Source organism: Protopterus annectens, chromosome 11.part0 (assembly GCF_019279795.1).
Source record: "Protopterus annectens isolate FY-2018-M chromosome 11.part0, PAN1.0, whole genome shotgun sequence".
Taxonomy (NCBI): Eukaryota; Metazoa; Chordata; order Ceratodontiformes; family Protopteridae; genus Protopterus; species Protopterus annectens.
Genome location: NC_056745.1, coordinates 1,524,412,267 through 1,524,436,228, shown reverse-complemented (window position 1 = coordinate 1,524,436,228; position 23,962 = coordinate 1,524,412,267).

Below are 23,962 nucleotides of genomic sequence, written 5' to 3'. Positions count from 1 at the left end.
CTGCTAGCCCCTTGCCTGCCCCTTAGTTAAGTATTGAACATCACAGATGATATACACATGCTGTGTCAAAACAGCTGCCTGAAGGACTACAGCTTGTGGGCAATCAGTGACTCCAACTAGGCTATTAGTATAATACACACAGTATGAACATATTCTGGAGACTGCTGTCACAGCCATGAGAACATCTGCATTGACGAGACACATGGAGGGATCAGTTGCATCAGGAAACAGACACACCACCCAAGTATAATGTGGACATTACACTCTATAATCATTCTATAATCAGACCAATAGGTATGTGACTTGTGTCCTGGGGTAGAGGATAAGTGCTATAACCACCAGCATGTGGTCACAGTGCTGACTACTCCCTTGATTGTAACACCAGTACTGAGTATGTGAAGGACATGCACATCAGAGAGAATACTAACATCATGGTTCCCAGCCTTCATCACACCAATAACTAAGAACAATGCACCCTTCTCCATGTACCTCCCTATACATGTTCCAGTGATGTGCAACTGAAGTGTACCACCTTTGTTACAGTGCACTGTCACACAGCTTATTGTCCATACGTAGGTATTCTTTCACATGACTGTCTGATGGTGCAGAACAATAATCAAGTTGTTAGCAAGATGCATGTGTGCTACCTGTTCACCTTATGCACACACTGCATACATAGGTGTTTGATAAAATTAATGGCATGCATATCAGTTGTGACAGTGTGAATTGTGCCATTGATAAATGCCATGCACATAAGGCAATGAGCCTGTACTCCCCATACTGTCACATACAGGTATAGCAGTGTCCCTCCTAACATCTCCTGCAGATATTACAGTACCAGGATAGTGTTTGTGGTTACCCTGAAAGAGTTTGGATGTATCATACTAGTTGCCCAGTGTGTGTGTACAGGATCATCTGTTATCACTCCACATCACCAATGTTACATCAGAGGCATGAGATTAGTAGTGGTATTATTCTGATATTGACAATTATTGTGGTTGGTTCTTGTAATGTTTGCCATGATCCTTTACCTGTGGCCACTGTGCTGGAGACCTCAGCTGAGAGTACACTCATATTCAGGTATATCAGTTTGCACAGTTTCCCAGTATGCACCTTACCTCAGTTGCATGTCAGATCCCTGATAGATGTCCATTGCATTATTCCTGTAAGGATGCTTATCTCTAACAGACATCCTCCTCATTGTTATGTCACCTTGTGTGACAGTCACAGACAACACATTTTCACTGTACAGTTCATACTGTACTATATGGATATTTGCTTGGTGTTGCTACTATAACCATCTTCCATTGACATGCCCTCTTCTGCTATACATGTGGGAGTTTCACCTGTACTCTTTCCCTGTGTTGATTCCTACAATTTATCTGGGTGCCCCTATTCAATAACACACACTTCCCATGAGTCATAGGATCATAGGATCATAGGAGGATACTAGGGTATTGGCCCTCAGGCCCTTGTAAGCCTAACCAAACTTTTAGCCCATGTTTAAATAAGTCAGCACCAAAGGCCCCTGTCCAGCAGGGATGCAGGAGGAATCCCAGGGGTGTATTTTCTGTTTCTCATCCAGTTATCCAGGTTGCACTTAAAAAGGGAGTGATCATTTTACATGGCAGTCCCATGTCCTGCTACAGATCATTAATACACCTTCAGTACAGAATGGCAGGAATGGGATATCTCAGTACTCTGCACTGTTAAGTACACTGTCTTGTAATGTATTTGGACCATATACTTCACATTCATACCTCTCAAATGTCCACATATTCCCAGAATGTCCAGATGTTTTCCTTATTGAATATGTGGCTTTCTGCAATATCACTTGGATGATCTCTGAACTGCTGCAACTCATTATTACAGACATTTGGGTGCATACCACTCAACTGTCCTGATCTGTGCAGAATGTCCAGTTTTTGTCTCATATATGTGATCTTTTCCTCATAACATGTTTTTCTAGCAAATCATTGGCATGTCATAGGTTCATAGGTCTGTAGGTAGGTACTAGGCTATCAGCCCAAGGGCCTATGTAAGCCTAGCCAACAAGGTTCCCTGGCTTATGCCACCCAAGAATGTTATTTTCCTGTGCCACTGTCGAGCAGAGACACAGAAGTGATCCCCGGGGTATATTTTCTATTTCCCATCCACTCATCAAGAATTTTCTTGAAGAGTGTTAATGAAGAACTTTGCTTGACATAGATGGGCTGCCTGTTCTAGAGTATGGGAAGTCTCTGGGATAGGAATGTATACCTCCAGCATGTCCTGTTTATTGTGGTGACAATGTTTAGGTCCCGAGAACGTGTAGCTTGGAGGGATTGGTATTTCTTTAGGTGTAGCATGTCCAACAGCTCTGGGTTTGACATAGCTTTATATGTTAGGCAGAGATCACCTCGAAGTAGACGATATGCTACGGAGTAAAGCTGGAGTTTTTTGAGGCAGTCAGTGTAGGGCATTTGCTTGAGGCCAGTAATCCTCTTTGTGAGGTACTTCTGTGGCCTTTCCAGCTGCTGCAGATGTCTTGTGAGGTACATTACAAAAGGGGCCTTGTACTCTATAATGGGTCTAATGAGTGTCAAGTAGAGGGGAGCAATGACCTATTTTTTCCTGGATGAGAACCCTTTTATGATGACGTTTGCCACATAAGAAGGACTTCCTGACCACTGTGGTGATGTGACTATCAAAGGAGAGACTACTGTCCACCTGGGTCCCAAGGTCTCTTTTCACACATTTGGTGTTAAGTAGATTGCTGCCTATGTGACAGTTCATGGGTACAGAGTTTTTACCAAAGGGGATGAGACTGCACCTTTTGGCATTGAGCTTGAGGCCATGGCTCTGACACCAGGCATCTGTCTCAGCGAGGCCCTTCTGTAGGATGTCCACATCATTTGGGGGCTTGATTATGGCTCCTAGTTTGCAGTCATCTGCGAACTTCATTAGCCAAAGGCCTTCTGTGTTAGCCTGTACTTCAGAGAAGTAGATGCCAAACAGGAGAGGTCCCAGGACGGATCCCTGTGGTACTACACTTGTCACTGCTTTGAGGTCAGATTTGTAGTCTGCAACTTTTACAGTGTGGGTTCTGTCAGTGAGCCAATTGGCAACCCATCTTGTGACATATGAATTTATACCTAGTTTAGTGAGTTTAACTATAATTCCAGAATGGGGGATGATGTTGAAAGCCTTGGCAAGGTCAAGATAGGCTGTGTGAACCACCTTACCCTCATCTACGCCTTTGGGGACTGCCTCAAAGAAGTCAATCAGATTCAGGAGGCATGATCTGCCTTTCACAAACCTGAACTGGGTGGGATCCAGAGTTTGGAGGGTACCAATGTCTTTGTTTATGAGTTCCATGATGATACATTCCATGGCCTTGCAGATCAGGCTCGTCAGGCTAATAGGTTGATAGTTCCCGGGATCAGTGGTGGCTCCCCCTTTTTGGAGTGGGATAACTGTTGCTGTGCATCATTCAGTGGGCACAAAGCCTGATATGAGGCTATTACTGAACATGGTGCTTAAGTGGGGAGCCAGTTCGTTCTGAAGTTTGTGTAAAATACAGCATGTTGTTCGTTCCCATGGATGCTGTGTTATTGGCTTTAGAGAGTGCAGCTTTTACCTGCGTAGTTGTGATTACAGGGACTCTGCCTGTATAGATATGGGCCCTTTAGGGGGTGGGGGGGGTAAAGTTAGCACTGAACCTATTTGCCAGAATGTTGGCAATATCTGTTGGTTCTGTAATTTTTGTGTCTTTGTGCTGTAACTCAGAGCAGAACTGGGTGTTGCCATTGCAGAATGCAGTCAGTAACTGATGAGTGACATTTGAGTTTCAAACTTCATGCTCTTCAGAAGGTTTATACTAATGTACAACCTATATAGTCTATCAACTTCATAAGTTTTGACATGGAATATTAATGATCTGACCCTATTTCTGGTCCATTATCCCCCGTTTTATGGCTTTGTCCACATTTCTTGTTCTAAGAGGTTGACAGTGTTACATTCAAGCACATTCACATATGACATCTATTATCATATATGTCCCTATTACTGGTTATTTCTCCTCTTATTAAGTTTTCCTCTGTGCAGATAGGTTGCACTAACAGAATGACAGCTATTTGGGCAGCCATACCTTTCAACTGTACAGATTTTTTTTTGAATGTCCAGATTTTGCCTCATATTTTGCTACATTTCTCATACAAGTGTGGATTTCTAACAAATCATTGTTAAAGTATTTAGGGTTGAAGTCAGAAAATAGTGACAGGCATTTGAGTTTCAGACTTTATACCCTTGTGACAATTCATGGCAAATGCAAAACCTGCAATTCTATCAACTTTCTACATTTGTAAGAGCAATATTTAATAAATGTGTCCCTGGCATACCTCTCAACTGTCCAGGTTTTCACAGAATGTCCAGCTTTTTGCCTCTTGTTTTTGGCCTGTTCCTCATACACTTTGTGTTTTTTTGACAAATCACTAGTATTATCTGAGGCTTAAAAGTCACTAAATAAAGGCATGGCTTTGAGTTGCAGAATTCATATCTTTCAGACAATGCACACTAGCACATATCCTGTTATTCTAGCAACTTTCTAAGTTTATAAGATCAATATTTAAAATGTGTCCCCTATATTTGGCCCTTTGTCCCCCCATTATGTCATGCTTTGTCCAGTTTTCTTCTGCCAAGAGGTTGAGAGTTATGATCCATAGTTGTTATCCTTCTCCACATTATTTATGGCTTTTGTTCATATTATTGCTGTAAGGGTTTCAGAAATAAGTGTACCATATCTCTCAACTGTCTATATTTTCCCAGAATTTCCATCTTTTTTGCTCAGAATTTTGGTATGTCCCTCATAATATTTGTGGTTGTTTGCCATATCACTGGAATTACCTCAGCATTGAACTCACCAAATAATTATGTACATTTGTGTTTCATACTTCAAATCTTTTTGAAAATGCATCTTAACAGAAACCCTGTTATACCAGTGCATTTCTAAGTTTAACAAAACGATATTTAAAAGCTATCCCTGTCTTTGTGCCATTGTCCCCCAATTATGTCAAGCTTTGTCCAGATTTCTTATTCTAAGAGGGTGAGAGCTATGATTTACACAGCCCTGGTGATCAATGTGGCATTCCAGGCAAATCTGCATACCATCAGCACTCTCCTTTACACAGACTCATTATCTGTGTCCATTTGCAAGGTTTTTTGGCCAGCAAAACATTTTTGAGATGCAAAACCTAACTTAGGAGCCGCACCTCATTAATATTCATTGCATGCTGCTGCATGTTGACCACCATTGCGGTCACAGATACTCTCCGTGTAGGCTTTGATTGAGCCTACACAGAGTTTAATGAATCCTAGGATATGCCTTTCTATTACTGATTATAGATTCTCTTCCATGAGTAACATTAGAATAGGAGGTACAATACATAATACTGTCTTATTCTTTCCTTTTCATGATACTGCATTGATATCCATATATATGTTCATAGGTTCATAGGTGTGTACTATGCTAATGACCCTGGAGCTTTTACAAGCCTAGCCCATAGGATTACCCTGACATCGTGCCAACCGACCTTAGTTCCCAGTACCTCTGTCGAGTAGAGCCACTGGAGTGATCCACTGGCTGAATTTTCGATTTCCTATCCACTCATCAAGATTTCTCTTGAAGAGGGCCAGTGAGGTGCTCTGTTTGACATGTATGGGAAGCCTATTCCACAGCATGAGCAGTCTCTGGGTTATCAACCTGTCCCTCCAGCATGTCCTGTTGAATGTGGTAATGAGGTTCTCTGGAGCATGTGGTGTGGAGGGATTTCTTTAGATGTAGCATTTCTAACAACTGGGTCAAACATGGGTTTGTAAGTCAAGCAGAGCTCACCTCTAAGTAGGTGATATGAGACAGAGAATAGTTGGAGTTTTTTGAGTCTGTCCATATAGGACAAGTGTTTAAGGCCTAGGATCCTCTTTGTGAGGTACTTTTTTGGCCTTTCCAGTTGTTGCAGGTGTCTAGTGAGGTACATGCCAAATGGGGCATTATACTCGATGGCCTAATGAGGGAAGAGTAGAGGGAGACAATGACCTCTTTCTTCCTGGATGCAAAACTCTTAATAATGAGATGTGCCACATAGAAGGACTTTCTGACCACAGTGGCAATGTGGTGGTGAAAAGAGAGGTTGCTGTCAACCTGTTCTCCCAGATCTCTTATAATGCCTTCTTTGTTCAGTGGACTACCATCAATGTGGTAATTCATGGGAACTGGGTTTTTCCCAAAGGGGATGACAACACATTTTTGGCATTGAGCTTAAGGCCATGGTTCTGTCACCAGTCTTTGGTCTCAGTGAGGACTTTCTGTAGGATGTCAACATCACTTGGGGAGTTAATAATGGCTCCCAACTTGCAATCATCTGTGAACTTTGTCAGCCAGAGTCCCTCCATGTTGGCTGGACTTCTGAGAAGTAGATACCAAACAGGAGAGGACCCAGGACCGATCCTTGTGGGACTCCACTCGTGACTGGTCAGCAGTTTGACTTGGAGTCAGCTACTTTCACACTGTAGATTTTATCTGTGAGCCAGTTTGCAACCCACCTAGTAATATAGGGGTTGATGCCTAGCTTAGTGAGTTTTTCTGTGATCCCTGAGTGGGGAATGGTATCAAAGACCTTGGCCAGATCAAAGTAGGCTGTATGAACTACCTTGCCTTCATCCGCAGCTCTGGTGACTGACTCAAAGAAGTTGACCAAGTTGAGCAGGCATGATCTACCCTTCACAAAACCAAACTGTGTGAGATCCAGAGTTTAGAGATTCCCTATATCCTTGTTTATTAGGTCCATGACAATGTGGTCCATAGCTTTGCATATCAGATTTGTTAGGCTAATGGGTTCCCAGGGTCTGTAGTTGTTCCTCCTTTGTGGAGACGGTTGACTATAACAGTGCACCACTGGGTAGGGACAAAGCCTGAGGTGAGGCTGGGATTGAACAGGGTACACAGGTGAGGTGCCATTTCACTCTGTAGTTCATATAGAACACAGCCAGGGATATTTTCAGGTCCCATAGAAGCTGTATTCTTGGCCTTGGATAGTGCTGTTTTAACCTGTGCAGCAGTAATACTGGGTGCCTGGCAATCTACTGGTATTGTGATTGGTCCTTTGGGGGGGGGGTAAAGTTGGCACTGAATCTGTCAGCCAGTATATTGGCAATATCTGTTGGCTCAGTATAGGAAGTACCATTGTGCAGTAGCTCAGAGCAAATATGGGTATTGCCATGGACCTTGTGGTTGTCTTTACTATCTGCTGAAATTCTGTTTTCATAGCTAGCTTTAGAGGATTTAATGAGGAATCTCAACTTTTTGTTTAAGCTGATGTGGGAGTTTTTCCAGTCTTCGGACATCACCTTATTCCGCATCATCTTTCTATTGTAGAGTTTGTTTATGGCAAGGGACCACCAGATTGGCTTCCTTTTATTTTGGAGGAAAGCATCTTGGTTCTATTGGGTATGTTGAGATCCATGTATTTGTGTACATGTTTGTAAAGTGCATTGGTGTATGATTTGGTGGTCATGCAACTATTCTCCATTTGCATGGGTGCTGTGAAGTTAGCCACCTCTGTTTCTAGAAGCCCAAAGTTAGCTTTGGAGAAGATTTTCATGGTGGTTACCTGTGTGTGTGTGGGTTGGGGTGAGAAGGATGTGGATTTCCAAGGTGATTAGTTTGTGGTCGGATCTAACCAGTGAGGAATTGACTATTGGTGTAGAGCAACAGTCGTCCATGTTAGTAATGACCAGGTCTAGGATGTTGTTTCCTCTAGTGGGGGTAAGAATGAGCTGGTCCAGGGCATTGGAATTAATAAATTACAGGAAACACTGGACAAGTGTATTGGTACATGAGTAGTTTTCCCAGTTAATGGAGGTGTAGTTGAAGTCGCCCAGTATGAGAGTGTTAGGTGGGACCCTAATATTCTCCAGGGTGCTTAGGAATTTGGAGGGTGAGTCTTGGGACATGGTTGGGGACCTATAACAGTCAACAACCTAAATTGCTGTCTTAGCCAATGTTAGCTGCACCTGACGTATCGCTGATGCATTATGTTGGGCTACCAGTCTGGAGGTGTACGCATCCTTTATGAATATGGAAACACCACCGCCTTTGGAACTTCAGTCCAAGTCCTGTGGCTAAAAGTTGTGGAATGAGTTATAGCTTGGTAGTGCAAGGGTGCTTTTTGCTGCCTTGAACCAGGTCACTGTTGCAGCACAAATGTCGATGTTCTACAATTTAAGGAGTGCTTTGAGTGAGTGCATTTTGAGATTTAGACTTCTAGCATTGAGCAGCATGACCCTCAGATTGCATTTGTTTGTTGCTGTTATGGTGGTAATTTGGTCTTTGGAGCATCACCTAAAAAGGCACTATAGGGGTGGCAAGAGCCTTGGCCAGTATCTGGAAGCCCAGGGGTGACAGATTCAGGCCATCTTTGGCAAAGCATCGAGGTCTGTCAATCATGTCATCCCAGGCAGACAGATAATGGATCCCCTTAAAATGACACCAGAAACTTAGCCAATTGTTGAAATCAATCATTTTCTGCTTGTACTGTGGTATCATTCTGGGTGATGGTAGGATGCTGCTCAGGGCTAGGGTCATACCCACATGGGCTACATAGTTCGAGAGCTCCTCCATGTCTCTTTTCATGTAGTCCAGGGAGGTACGTCTCTGGTCATTCACACCCACATGTACACTGACAGAGTCATATTTGTACCTGTTGTTGAGGGACCTGAGTGCATGCGTTATGTGTCAGAACCTGGCACCTGACAGGCAGCTGACTGTTACCTTTTTCTCATTCAGCCTAGTGAGTGGGGCATCAGTGTGCCTCACTATCAAATCAACTATGACTAGTGTGCTGGGCATGCTGTTTTGCCTTGGGGGCTTTGGTTGAATGGCACACTGTTTAGGAGAGTTATGTGTCTCATGATTAGTGTTGTGTTGTGTTGTGGTGGTCAAGTGCGTTTCTCCCTTGGAGGTCTCTGCTGTTTGGGTAGATTTTTATTGAGAGGCTCCGCAAAGGTGGGCGTGTGGTTTGTGTTTTTATGTAAAGGCAGTAATATCTATATATATATATATATATATATATATATATATATATATATATATATATATATATATGTAAACATATATTTTATATATATATATATATATAAATATAGATAGATATAGATATAGATATGTAGAAATAGATATATTTAATTCTTTGCCATTATAAAACATTTGTAACCTTCTGGCCGCTGCTGCCTTGGTTTGTCAACATACATTGAGCATCAAGCTAAAAATGAGTCTTTTGACTTTTGAATGTTGAAATTCTACTACTTAATTTAGTTCTGATGTCGCAAGTTTATAAGATAATTAATGTCACATAAGCAATAATGGTTCTGTCATACCCTGATTATGATACGTTTCATAAAATAGCATATTGCCCACAAATCCATTTCTAATCAGTGACAGTAATACTGCTTCAAAATCATTACTAAAGAGATTATTTTTAAATATAAGCCTTCCACAAGATAGACTGGCACCTTTAATAACATACCTTCATTTTAGGTTTTCATTTTTAATTTTAAGGAATAGCTTAATAATCAGATTTCAACATTTCATTTTATAATAAAAAGCAAAGTGATAATTTATTTGTCAGCTTTTCATTTACTCTAGTGTTTACCCAAAATTCAGAAAAAATGATATTAATACGTCAGTTCTGTATTGCACTACAGCAATTTGTTTTCGGGCTTGTCTGCTTCTTTAAGAAAAGGTGCAAAAAAAGAGAAGAACCATATAAGCAACCAGTTATATCTGTAGCAGATTGATTTGAAGCAAGTAAGCCATGCACACCCACACAACCCCTGAAATCCATGCTAGTGGTTTGATTAGTGAAATAAGAAGCTAGCTTTGTTGTCAGCAAGAAACTGTGACAAGTAATAATGAACATATATTTATGGCACACTTTCTATTGTAGGCAATCTATTTTTGCTTCAATAAAATTTTGTTCACATGTAAGACTATGCTGGAATCACACAAAACTCTAAAATGTTGATTTTAAGTCTTACAAGTGTGAGTTTAGCTTAGGTGAATACCTGATATGCAAGTTATTTTTTGATTTGTATTATCCTAAACATAAGAATTTTTTGTGTTTTTACTACTAATATTTAACTGGCTTACATCTATATTTGTACTTATAAAGTCCTAAATAAATCAATGCAATAAATAGATATAAAATAAATAGATTTCATCAGTTAGTCATTGATCTCAGAGCTTTAAATCTAGTTATAAGTAGTGAATTATGTGGTACACGATGGCACTCAAATCTGTGGATAAGCCAGTTGTGAAAACCTATACCCTCCAAGTAACCAATTACCTGATATCTCATTATAATATATACATAAACACATCCTGCTTCCATGAGCAAGGTTCTCATGTCTCTGTTTGTTCATATAATCCTTTTCTGTTTTCACCTCTGTTATTGCCTTTCTCTTTTATTCTCTCTGTAGTGTATGCAATGTACATGCACACACATAGACACACACACACACACACACACACACACACACACACACACACACACACACACACACACACACACACACACACACACACAGATACACGCACACACACTCTTGCATATTACACTTTTTTGCTGGACAGCAACCACATCATGCAGTCATTTTGATTATGGAATTACTATGACCACTACTAAATGAAAGTTATAACAGTTCAATTGTTTTGAAAATTGATTCATATGATTAGAAGCTCAGTTACTTCCCCAGGTCTTGAGTTCAGTAATTGTGGACATAAACAGTGTAGCATAAGTGCTGTTGTGAGTTGCCTAAACCTATTTGTCCTTTCAAGTACTTTAGTGCTAGGTCTAGGAATCAGGTGTGACCGTAGTGCCCACCACCTTCACTCAGTCCATGCTTTTGTCACCCACCCCCCCCTCAAAGTGCAGTCTTGGTGTTTAATCCATGTTTGTCTCTTGGAGTCCTAGAGATGCATGGGGAGAGGAGAATGAGACATAGGTTTTGCATGTACACGTGGTAGAGTGGATTGCTGTTAAGATTTCTTCTGTATACTGTGGATTAAAGGTCATATGTTGATTTCAGAACATTTTATTTGCATGAGATGCCACCAAAAGAGCTTTAATTACATAGCAGACAGGTCACAAGCAGCTAAGGATTAGTGGTCATATAGAAGGTACTATATTCTACCATGAGGTCTGTTTGCATAAGACAGGCAGTATTACCATCTTGCTGTGTGACACTGATACCACACCCACAGATTTCTGATTCCAATCTGGATTGACTTCTTCTTTGGTCTTTATGTGGTATAGCCTGTATTCCTCCAGGTGATTCCATTACTCAACACCCTAGATATGACAGCACTGAGTTGTCGCTGTTTGTTTTTTCAACACGACTGAATATGTCCGAGCTCCTTGCGGGACCACAAACACTTTGGATCATGTCATGAGGGTAGGAACAATGGTTACTTCTCATTAATCACATGTGTTGTAGTGTAAAAGACTTGGCACACTTGGCAGTGTGCTTGGATTTTGTTGTCGATTCACTGATGATTCACCCACAGTGGCTATTACTGGGTGATTATGACATCTAAGTTGATGACAATACCAAGGCTTTTGTTACATATTTTAAAGTTACTATGAAATTGTTGGGTTTTCTTTCAATTATTTTCTCTGTTGTCAATAATCATGATTATTGGCTGCAACTAGTGCTCCATCTTGCAGTGGTCACCATAGGTCAAAGGGTGTAATAAGTAACCATGTCTAAGCACTGCTAGATCCACTTCAGCCTTAAGCTATCCTACCTTAATCCCCCTGATGCTACACTGGTTGCATAAATTTACATAACATTACTAGTAGGTTAGTGTCCCCTGTCCTTGACCATTCCATATCGGACTGCAGTGAGCATGATCTGGAGTGGCTGGTAACCATGTATAACAACTCACTGGAAACAATCCTTGATTATATTTTCCACGTGATTGTGCATCACAGTTCATTAAATTAGGCATGATATGTTAGGTAGCTCTAGTCTATGCACAGGGCTAGATGAAAGGTGAACTGGCAAAGAAGTCTGTCCATTTTTAGGAGTCCAGATTGGTGTGAGGCCTGCATTGTTCTAAAAAACAGTTAAAGAACTTTTGAGAAAGGACAGGCTGGTTGTCCAGAGAGATCTCTTCTCATAGGTTCATAGGATCACAGATTGCTATGCTATTGACCTGGAGGTCATTTTAAGCCTAGCCATTTCATCCCAATGTAATACCATGAAAACGCTGGTCAATGCCCAACATTGCTGTGAGGAAATGACTAGATATGCTCCACTGTGTTGTTGATGGTCTGAGCAGCTCTTCCTGTCAAATCACTTAGAATGCATTATTTCATGTGATTGTGAATAACCTGTTTGAATTTTCAAGGTAAATGAAGACTCCATTGCATAAGGAGGCATTCCTGTAGGAAAACAGTCCATTTACATTTGCCTATGATTAAAACAAATAATATCAGACTTTGGAGGAGTTTGTAAACTTAACTTCACAAAGTTTATAGATTTGTTTTCTTTTCAGAGTTTATTCATGTGTTTTCTAACTGCTCAGACAAATTCATTCTTTTGAGGCATAAAAATAGTGGACATTCCTTCATAGGTCCGAATAGTGGGATTGTAATACAGTGCTGTAACTAGGCCAGTTGGTGCCCAGGCTGTTGCCAGACTGCAGCCAACTCAATCTAAGGGTGAAGACAAAAAATGTAAAAAAAATGGCCAGTAAACTTTAGCAAACAGTATATGCAAGCTTTGTGTTGTTGTTACTAAAACACAAAGCTACTAAATGCATTTGTTAACAAAACCACAATGTCAGCTATGACTTAATATAGAAATCGTGATATCACAGTCATGCCAGACTGGCAGTTAGCAATCATACTCCTAACAACATTACTTCATTAGTAGCTTATGATGTAATCCTACTTGAGACCCATAGTTCCTTAACGCACAATGATATTGTTTGGAGTTAGTTTCTTTAAACAAGTGAGTTGCTAATTAATACTGTGGACTATGTAAAGAGGTAAGTTGTGAGGAATAAAATGAAACTAAGGCAGTTTATCTACTATGCACTGCAGTAAAGGCATTGACCATTGTTTTTTACTTATTCTGCATATTTAAAACACTGATATTTTTAATAACTTAGTGCGTTACATGCTATTGAGGGATATAGTATTCCTAGGATCCCTAATATTCAGAAAAAAAGTCCATAACTCATTGTAAATGCCTGCCACGATAAGTCAATCACTCCAATGGTGAGAAAATGCAACACAGAGATAGCTATGGCCAAAATCAGCAAGACCTCATGATCATCTCATTTGTATGTCCCTTCACCACATGCTAGCCACCACTAACTCTTTCAGCCCTAATGGTGGCAGAGTTCTCCCTTGTGGCCCATCTGTCACGTTGACAGCCACCCTCTTACATTAAAGCAATTGCATGTATAAGGGAGCTGTATGGGATTGTGTGAGTGCGTGTGTGCATGTGTGCCTGTGCGTGTGAGCACACGTGCATGTGTGTGTGTGTGTGTGTGTGTGTGTGTGTGTGTGTGTGTGTGTGTGTGTGTGTGTGTGTGTGTGTGTGCATGTGTGTGTGGGAGGGTAGCTTTGTTAATATGGCACATGGACCCTGCTACAGGCCTCAGTAATTACAGACTGATCAGACTTGCAAAAACAGTATGCAAGGTGATGGAGAAAATCATCATGGATGTTATTTTACCAGACAAGAAAATATTTTATTTAATTATTTATTTACTTATTTTACATTTGTTGAGCAGAGGAGGCTGTGGTGGTACAGAAGTTAGCATTGCCGCCTCACAGCAAGAGGTCCTCTGGTTCGATTCTTGGTTGGGATGCCTTCTGTGCAGAGTCTGCATGTCCTCCCTGTGGTTGCATGGGTTTCCTCCAGGTGCTCCAAGTTCCTCCCACATCCCAAAGACATGCAGTAGGTGGATTGGATATGCTAAATTGGCCCTAGGCATGAGTGCGTGCATGTGTGTGCCTTCTGTGGAAGGTTGGGCACCTGGCTGGCAACTCGACACTGTAAAGCTCCACTGCCAATCATGAGCGGACAGGTGATCCACTGTGACGACCCCTAATCGGGAAAAGCTGAAAGAAGGAAAAAGAAGAATTTTACATTTGTTGACCAGGATAGTCCGACTGGATACATGTCTATTTTCAGCGGAGGCCCAGGGAGAAAAGCTCCAAACATAAAATACAGACTCTGCTCAGTCAAACAAGTTATACATTCGATCATTATTATACTTATATAAGTATCTAAAATAACAATGATGTCACAGCTTGTATGTAGTATAAAGTACTGTTTGGCACACGATTATAGACAGGAGCTAGTCAGGATTAGAACAAAAAACTAAACGGGATCAGTTGAGCACTTACCAATGTGGAGGACACTGGCACCGAGTTGATCAGAGATTCCGGGGACCGTAATCCTCGGTAAAAACTTAGAAAAAATAACTGAAAAAACTCAAACTTTTTGGGCTGAAATTGACTTATTTTCTTTTCTCAGTCTTAATCCTGTCTTGTCTCTAGGTAGAGATAAATAAAGCATTTATAAATGCAATTCTCTGCATGAACAGTTCTTTTAACATAAAATAAATTAAATAAAATACAAGTTCCAAGTTCCAAGAAGTGTTTATTTAATCTTCGAGAATAGCAGGGCAGATGAGCGCTGGATTGATCATGACATTCGTCTAACATTCAATTTATATTCATATACAGTAGATATAGTAGATCCAGAGTCTGTTGTCATATCTCACGATGTTGCATGGTGTTAAAAAATTCATATGTAACCAAACATGTATATATAGGTAGACGACATTTCATATTTTAGTGTGCACAGATTCATATCTTAATGTGCAGTACATTTTTTTATTTATTTAAACTACTCACTTTCTTGAATCATAAATACCTAAATGTATTTTAGCATTCAATCTTGTCAGTACTGAAATCTTCCCCCAATTTTCATTGGTGGTAAAAAGCTAAACATTGCGACTATGTGGACCCTCTCGGGTCCGCTTTTGAATGTAATATGTCCCTCTTTTTAGATAAAACTAATTTAGAAAAATCTATGTGTCTGTTTAATACGTATTGACTTAATTATTTCTGTTGGTATTGTAATATAGCATTATCAAATGAGTAAGTAAGTAAGTACATAGATTGTGTTTAGTCTCGGGGGAAGGAATATGTTAAGTAACGATTTTAGATTCGGTGGTACAGTTTATTGCTATACTTATTCGGCACTGTATTTAACAAAGGACGTCCATTTTAAATTCCGGCTGTAGAAAGCACTAGTCATGCTAGTCACTTCATTGTCAACGGAGCCCTGGGATGGTTAGGCCAATGATTGGTCTGTTCCTTATGAGATCAGGATGATTGGGCCAATGATTGGCCTGTTCCTTATGACTTAAGGGCATTTTTTGATCAATAAGTGCGTAAGGATATAGCTCTAAGGGGTCCAATGGGGGATGTTAGGCTACCGGCTGCGATAGCCAATATAGCCAGTCGTAATCTTCCAATGTGTATCGGCGGGAATATATTTATGATTATGATTGGCTCCTGTTGTGTCATCATAAATTGTGGTGGGTTGGGCATGAGTGCCGGTGGCGGGAAAGAGAGCCTCCCCATGATTGGGCCTAACTCATACCATGGGTGGGGCTACTTACAATGGACGTTTCTTTAGTGGAGCTAGTCAGAACCAATCCAAGATGGCCCAGAGACCTGTTGGCTAATAAAAAGGCGGAGCCTTGAACGCCAGTCGTGTAGCATTGAGTGCATGGTGGGAAAATCCACCTTAAAAGTGATTGGTTCCTTATTTCCAGTATAAGTTAGGGGCCAGTAATTATTAGATGGGCTAGAGTGATGTGGAATTTAGGTGGGAAGACACGTAACTTGTACTGATAGGGTCTTCAAGGAGAGTCTGGGCGGGGTTTAGAGAAAAAACATCAAGCCCGCCTAGAGTCACCTAAACTCAGTCAACTGAAGCTTGAGTCTTTTTAGTCTAATTGTGGCCTGTTGAACCCAGCATTTGAAAGCGTGTTGAAAAATGTGCCAACAATACCTATGAACCTACCATTAATCGACAAAATTAAACTCTGCTTTCCCCCCTTGTCTATATTTGAAGAAATAATGCAAGCCTTAATAAACACAATTATGAAAAACCTTTTGAGAAAAGTGGGCTTCACGGCCTAATGTATGAGCATTTCAGCTATAGAAACCCTTACTGTCCTGTTGTTCATTTTCCCAAACAAGGACATAACCAGTGTGTCTTAAAATGTTGTCTGAGGCTTTTTTTGAACTGAGTTACTGAGGATACTAGAATAAGGTCGGCAGGAAGGAAGTTCCTAGTTTTGCCGACAGAGTTGGCAAACAGGGAGCCCCCAGCTGAGTCATTGGTTTTGAATGTTTGAACCAGCAGTCTGTTAGATGAGTGAAGTGGCCAGAGGTTACTGTAGGGGCTAATGATGTTTTTAAGTGCAGGCATATTTTCAGGTTGGTTGAGTACTTTATATGCCACTATACGCTGGTTGTATTGAAGTAGGCTAGGTAATTCAAGCCACACTAGAAGACTTAGGTTATGACAGTGGTGTGCCCTAAATGTTGTGCCTGTGGAAAATCTAGCAATGTGGTTATAACAGCTAGAGAGCTTGCTAAGGATGGATCTTTTCAGATTGGTGAATAAAGGGAGGCATAGATAAGGGTAGAGAGTAGATGGGAATGGACAATAGCAGTTCTAGCAAGTGGAGTAAGAAGAGATTTAATCTTATAAAGAGAGCCAAGTTTTTTATTAATGGTTTTGATTGTTTGGTTGACATGCATATCAAATTTAAGGTTATTATCTACTATAACACCTAAGAGTTTAGTTTGGGCTTCTGGGGAGATAATGTTGCCATTGTTAGATTTAATGGTAAAGAATAGTGACGAGGAACTACAAGTGGTGGGGGGGAGTAGCAGCTTTGTTTTGTTAGGGTTTAAGATCAGATGATGATTACAGAGACAAATTTCAACAGTGTTAAATGTATTCTGGGACAATATCATTAGTTTTTTCTGGGAGGAGGCTGAGCAGATTAAAATGGAGTCATCTGCGTATTGAATGCAGGTTGCATCTGGGATGACAGAGCGGAGGTCATTAATAAAGATAGAGAAAAGAAGGGGTCCTAGTATAGAGCCCTGGGGGACTCCTAGGGTGATGTGTAGAAGGGAGGATAGCTTGCCCTGCCATAGGATGGACCAAAAAAACAGAAAGAAACTACTGACCAAACTGCAGAAGTGTGTGAACCAAATACTCCACAATAAAACCACTGGTATATTGATGCTGTAGAAAATGCTGGTAGTCCACAAAGTAAAGCAAAAAAGTTTATTGTAAGATAATAGAAAGCTGGTAAGTGCTTTCGTCCTCAACAAATGGGTCTGATGAAGTTCTTTTGTTGAGGACGAAAGCACTTACCAGCTTTCTATTGTCTTACAATAAACTTTTTTGCTTTACTTTGTGGACGACCAGCATTTTCTACAGCATCAGTATACCAGTGGTTTTATTGTGGAGTATTTGGTTCATACACTTCTGCAGTCTGTCATAGGATGGCCTGTTGTCTACCACAGAGGTAGGATTGAAACCATTGGAGAGCGTCATTATCTAAGGGGGAAGGTCTTCGAAGTATGGATGAGTTTTTGTGGTTAACCATATTCAAGGCCTTGGAGAGATCAAGAAAGAGTGCTGAGGTTAGTTTGTCATTATTTTGGTTATGGTTTATGACATCAAAGAAGGAGAGGAGGGCTGAGGTAGTACTATGGAATGGCCTAAAGCCATGCTGAGAGCTATCCAACAGATTGTTCTGGATAAGATAGTGCAGGAGTTGTTTATGAATGCACATCTCCATAATTTTAGCCAGCAGTGACAGAATAGCTATGGGTCTGAAGTTTGACAGTTCAATGGAGCTACCTCCTTTATGGAGTGGTATAACATCAGATATTTTCCATATGGAGGGAATGGTACCTTCAGATATGGTTCTATTGATTAAGATGGAGATGGGGTATGCTATGGCATCTGCAGATTTTTGTAGATACTCTGCAGGGAGGGGATCAGCAGATTTGGCTTTAATTTCTTAATTAGGGCACGGATTAGTGATATAGGTACTGGTTGAAAGCTAAAGCATAGTTAGGTACTGGGTATAGCGGCAGTTGAGTTAGATCAACTGGGAGTTAGCTGACTAGCTAGGGACTGGATAGTCTCTGTGAAGAAAGTATTAAATGTGTTGGCAACTTCTTCTGGGGTTTTATGATTAAAAGATGAAGGGGTTGGAGTGGTGGTTTGGCATGGGTGAAGAAGTTTGTTTATTCCTGCCCAGAATTTTTGAGGTTTGTTTTGATATTTCTTTTGAAGATGGCAGTAATTTTTTTTTTGTCTAACATAACAGATTTCTTTGTGTAAATCCTTAATTGCCGATATCTTAGTTGATCTAGTGGGGTTTTTGTGGCACGCTAAGTGACCCATCCCTTGTTTCTAAGTAAGATTTTTAATTTGGTATCTTTTGAAAGCTATGGTGCAATGTTTGCTTTGGATCTAATAGAATGAGCAGGAGCAGGAGAGTCCAGGATGGCAAGAAAATTGGTATTAAAGTATGCTACTGCTTCATCCAATGGTAATTGTCTTAGGACTGACCAATTACATAATGTGAGTTCATTTTGGAAATTGGTGAGGTTAAAGTTCCTATTATTTCTTATATTTGTAGATGGGCTGGTGGGAGTTTTCAGCGTTGTATTTAATTATGTAGGTAAGAAAGTGGTCACATAGGTCTTCAGGGAGGGTCCCTGACTTGTACATATGGGGAAGGTTCTTGATAAGTATCCAGTCTAGGATACTTTCTTTGTTATTGGGTTTGCCAATCCTGGTGGGGGAGGATATGATCTGTGTAAACCAATGTAAGTTTATGTGGGTTGCAGGAGACTCCGAGGAACAGGTGTTCCAGTCAATGTTGAAGTCCCTGAGAACAATGGTTTCTTGGAGATAGGTACTGGATAACCAATGGAGGAAGTCTTCTAGTGTGTTTGTGTTATTACCTGGGGGAATATAGCCACAGATTATGTTTATACATTTGTTTTTGTTAATTTGCAGTTTGGTTATAAGAATGTCTGCATTATTAACCTGGGGTGGTTGTAAGGAGTCCTTAGTAACATTCAGTATAGTTTTATAAAGTATAGCTACCCCACCACCTCTCCTAGTATGATGGTCTTATCTGAGTATGTTGTACCCTGGTGGTAATACCTCATTATCTGTAGTTGCCGGTTTTAGCCAAGTTTCCATTAGATATAATATATGAGGGGAGTGAACAGCTAAAGGGCATGCAGGTTATGGAACTTAATATTTATGTTTCTAATATTTAAGTGGCAGACCAGGAATGAATTAGTAGATCTATTTGAATGTATTATGTTAGGGGAATTAGTAGTTTGGGAGCTAAAGTCAGCAGGTGTGGATGGGCTGGGGTTAGGGTGGATGTCTCCAGCCATTGTAAGGTTGTGTTGTAAGCTAACTATGAGTTTTAGGATTTTGATTATCAGCTTTTGATATTGTTTGTTTTTGGGGCTGATATATCTGGATATATTAATCTAAAAATCTACTTTTACAAGACTTAACCCAGTATGGGCTCATCAACAGTAGTTGTTGAATGCATATCTCTGTAAAATGTTTTGAGAGTGTGACCATCAATGTGGATGAATATTTATCTGCTCATGCTACGTAACTCATTCTGGCTAAAGCCTTTCAGTATGCCTCATGATAGACTCATGCATAAACTCAGGGATCTAAAGGTAAATGAAGCCCTCAGTATGTCTCATGACAGACTCATGCATAAACTCAGGGATCTAAAGGTAAATGAAGCCCTCAGTATGTCTCATGACAGACTCATGCATAAACTCAGGGATATAAAGGTAAATGAAGCCCTCAGTATGCCTCATGACAGACTCATGCATAAACTCAGTGATCTAAAGGTAAATGAAGCCCTCAGTATGCCTCATGACAGACTCATGCATAAACTCAGTGATCTAAAGGTAAATGAAGCCCTCAGTATGCCTCATGACAGACTCATGCATAAACTCAGTGATCTAAAGGTAAATGAAGCCCTCAGTATGCCTCATGACAGACTCATGCATAAACTCAGGGATCTAAAGGTAAATGAAGCCCTCAGTATGCCTCATGACAGACTCATGCATAAACTCAGGGATCTAAAGGTAAATGAAGCCCTCAATATGCCTCATGACAGACTCATGCATAAACTCAGTGATCTAAAGGTAAATAAAGCCCTCAGTATGCCTCATGACAGACTCATGCATAAACTCAGTGATCTAAAGGTAAATGAAGCCCTCAGTATGTCTCATGACAGACTCATGCATAAACTCAGTGATCTAAAGGTAAATGAAGCCCTCAGTATGCCTCATGACAGACTCATGCATAAACTCAGGGATCTAAAGGTAAATGAAGCCCTCAGTATGTCTCATAGGTTCATAGGTTCATAGGAGTTTACTAGGCTAGCACCACTAGAGCCCTTACAAGCCTAATCATGTTAATCCCAAGTATCCCCATTTGTTCTTTTTGGGTAGTTCGCAGAACAAATTTATGAACAGAGTGGGTCTGTGATCAACACCGGCTACCCCTTTCCATGAGGGACATGGGTGCTACCCCAGGGATGAATATATGATCACCCATCTAGTTATCTAGGTTGTGTTTGAATAGGGTCAGTGAGGAGCTCTGTTTTACGTGAATGGGAAGTCTATTCCAGATAAGGGGCAGTCTCTGGGAGACATATCTGTCTCTCCAGCATGTTCTGTTAATGTCACAAGCTAGATTGAGATCTCTAGAGCAAGTGACTCTTGTGACATTTGACTTATGGATGTACAGCATTTCCATTAGGGCAAGGTTGAAGATTGCCCTATAGGCCAGGCTCAAGTCACCTCTCAGCACATCATAAAATACAGAGTAAAGTGATAGGTCTTTCAGCCTGTCCACATAGAACATGATTTAGAGTCCCTGTATTTTCTTAGTGAGAAACCTCTGAGGTCTCTCCAGCTGCTGCAAGTGTCTGGTGAGGTACATGCAAAATGTTGCATTATACACTATTAGTGGTCTGATGAGGGTTGAATAAAGTGGAATTATACCATCCCTTGACGTGGATTCTATGCCCTTGCTTGTGAGGTGCGCTACATAGAAGGCTTTCCTTACCACTGTGGAAACTTGGTGGTCAAAGTACAGATTGCTATCAACCTGTGTTCCCAAGTCTCACACCACTGGGTTGGAACTCAGGGGGTTGCTGTCAATATTGTAATTTGTAAGGAATTCCATTTTGCCAAAGGAAATAATAATGCATTTTTTTGCATTTAGTTTTAGATCATGACTTCTGGCAACAATCATTTGTTTGTGCTAGCACTTCTTGCAATATGTTGACATTGTTGGGGAAATCAGTGATTGCTCCCAGTTTGCAATTATTAGTGAACTTGGTGAGCTGAAGGTCACCTACTTTGGCCTGGACATCTGAGAAATAGATACCAAACAGTAAGGGGCCAAGCACAGACCCCCTGTGCTACGCCACTGGTGACGGGTCTACTGATGGAGATGGAGTCACCAATTTTGACAGAGTGTGATCTGTTGGTGGGCCAACTAGTAATGTAATAATCTAGTAATGCAAGGGCTAATCCCTATTTGAGAGAGTTTCTCAAAGATACCAGAGTGAAAAATTGTGTTGAAAGACTTGGCAAGGTTGTGACAGACTGTGTGCACTGTCTTACCTTTGTCCATGACTTTAGTGATGTATATTATATAGATGTATCACATTGATATTATGATGCCCTAAAAACATAAATAAAATACATCTGCATTTCTATCTTCTTAATTATGAATATAAAGTTATAAAATCTTGAAATGCAACTTTAAAATCAAGAAATTTAAAACTCCAGTCATCATAAAAACACCATCAAAATGAATAAAAGGTAATATTTTTATTTTTATTTTATTTTACATTTGTTAACCGGGCTAGTCTAGCTGGATATATGTCCATTTTCAGTAGAGGCCCGAGGAGAAAAGCTCCACTCATACTATATTTCAATGGGACAATTTACAGAGTACATAATTAAGTACAAAGTGAATTATCATTTAGTAACATGAATAAACGAAAAATAAATATACATGAAGTATCTAAGGAACATACTATAAAAAAAAATTGTTGATTCAGTAAAAAGCATTACAAAAATTGTTGTTCAGTATAAAGCATTATGAAAATTTAGGATTAGCAAGAAGGTTTCAAAAGAAATAAGAAGAAGAGAAGTAAAACAGGAGATAAGAAGGGAATAAAAAGGAGGAAGAGGGAAAGAAGAAATAGTCTGGAGAGGAGAAGGGTAAGAATGTGTATAAGAGGACAGGGGAGAGAGAAAGGAGGAGTAGGTTAGAGCATGAGAGGATAGTAACGGGGCAGTAAGAAGTAGGAATAAGTATATTTACTAAGTAAAGTGTAGAGTTCTAGTGGTGGAGGGGAAAGAAGAAATTAGTCAGGAGTCCAACAGGAACAGAGCCAGTGATTTTGGAAATACAGTTTGATTTTTTGTTTGAACAGAGGTAAGGAGGAGGTTAGAGTGATATCAGTGGGTAGCTGATTCCATATCCTTCCTATAGTATTAGTGAAAAGAGAGTCACCAGCTAGGTTATGGGACTTTACTGATTTAGTCATGAGTTTGGAAGAAGATCGAAGGGAGGTAAGATTATTGTAAGGGATTAAGAGTTGAGAAAGTATAGGGGTGTTATAAGGTTGATAGAGTATCTTGTGAGCAATGGTAAGTTGTGAGATCAAAAGACAGTTTTGTAGCTCAAGCCAGCCTAGGAGTTTTAGGTTGTGACAGTGGTGTGTTTTGAAAGGGTTGCTGGTGGCAAATCGGGCAATGCTATTATAACAAGTTGCAAGTTTATTTAGGTTGGCCTTCTTAAGGTTAGTGAAGATTGGTGAGGCGTAGAAGAGAGTAGATATAAGATGGGAGTGGGCAATAGTAGCTCTGGTAGAAGGTGTGAGAAAAGGTTTGATACGGTATAATGATCCTATTTTTTTATTAACAGTTTTGATGGTGTTATTGATGTGTTGATCAAAAGTCAGATTGTTGTCGATGGTAATTCCTAGCAGTTTAGTTGTTGTGTCAGGAGAAATAACAGTAGTGTCATTAGACAAAATGTTGAAGTTTAATGGGGAGGCTCGAGTGGTAGGAGTGAAAAGGAGAAGTTTTGTTTTTTTAGCATTAAGGAGGAGGTATCGTCTAGTAAACCAAGTTTCTACAGTGTTAAAGGTAGTTTGAGTTAGAGACATATATATAATTACACAGTTAGGGACATTAGTGAAGAATACTATGGAGTTTTCAAAAAAGGAAGAATGTTCATACCAAACAGGAATCTATTCTTCTATAGGCTATATTCAATTCATCCAAATCCTACTAAGGCAGTTACCCTATATTAGCTTTCATTTGCAATAAGGAACATATAATAACAGCTTCATTAATACCTGAATACTGGCTAGCGTTAAGTTTAATTTGTCATTTAACCTCCCTTGCTTCCAATGAGGTCTTACAATTCCCCCCTCTGGGGTTTTCATTCACTCTTTCTAAAATGAGAAACTTAAAACTCAGATCATGTGAACATTTTATAGTGTGGTTATATAATGTGCTGTTCTCATTGCTTTTCTTGATATTGTACTGGTGCTCATAAATCCTCTTTCTTAACTTACATTCCAATTTTCCCACACAAAATACAGTGCAACCAGAGCACCTTTTTAAATATACCACATTGCTAGTTCCACATTTACCTTTCTCAAACGTGACCTTACTTTTTAAATAATCTAAAATGGCATATTTATCCTCAA